The sequence below is a fragment of the Gavialis gangeticus genome, unplaced genomic scaffold, assembly GCF_001723915.1.
Source record: "Gavialis gangeticus isolate Ggan-Ray unplaced genomic scaffold, GavGan_comp1, whole genome shotgun sequence".
Classification (NCBI taxonomy): domain Eukaryota; kingdom Metazoa; phylum Chordata; order Crocodylia; family Gavialidae; genus Gavialis; species Gavialis gangeticus.
Genome location: NW_017728980.1, coordinates 10588921 through 10589308, shown reverse-complemented (window position 1 = coordinate 10589308; position 388 = coordinate 10588921).

Here is a 388-nt window from a genome sequence, read left to right as displayed (position 1 = left end):
GCTTGAAAACTTGGCCAGGAAAGAAAGTGCGAGTGCTATGATTTTCCATCCCTTGCATAGGCAGGCAGTCACTATAAGCCTAACAGCTCAGGGGAGATGGTAATGCAACAGCATGTGGTGCTGCATTAGGCCTTTCTTGCACTTGCACCTGAACTCTGCCAAATGTACCATACTGGTAGTCTCAAGATGGAAAAAGCTAGAAGGAAAAGAGCCCACAAAAAACACACTACTGCACACCTCACTATCAAGCATCCATCCCACCTCTCCACACCCTAGCCCCCCCAGTTCTTTTCCATAGATAGGGATCCATCTAAAATTGGATTGGCAGTGTGCTAGGTAAGTGGCTCCTTTAGTCTTACTTTCTACCATTTTCTCTCCCCCCCCCCCC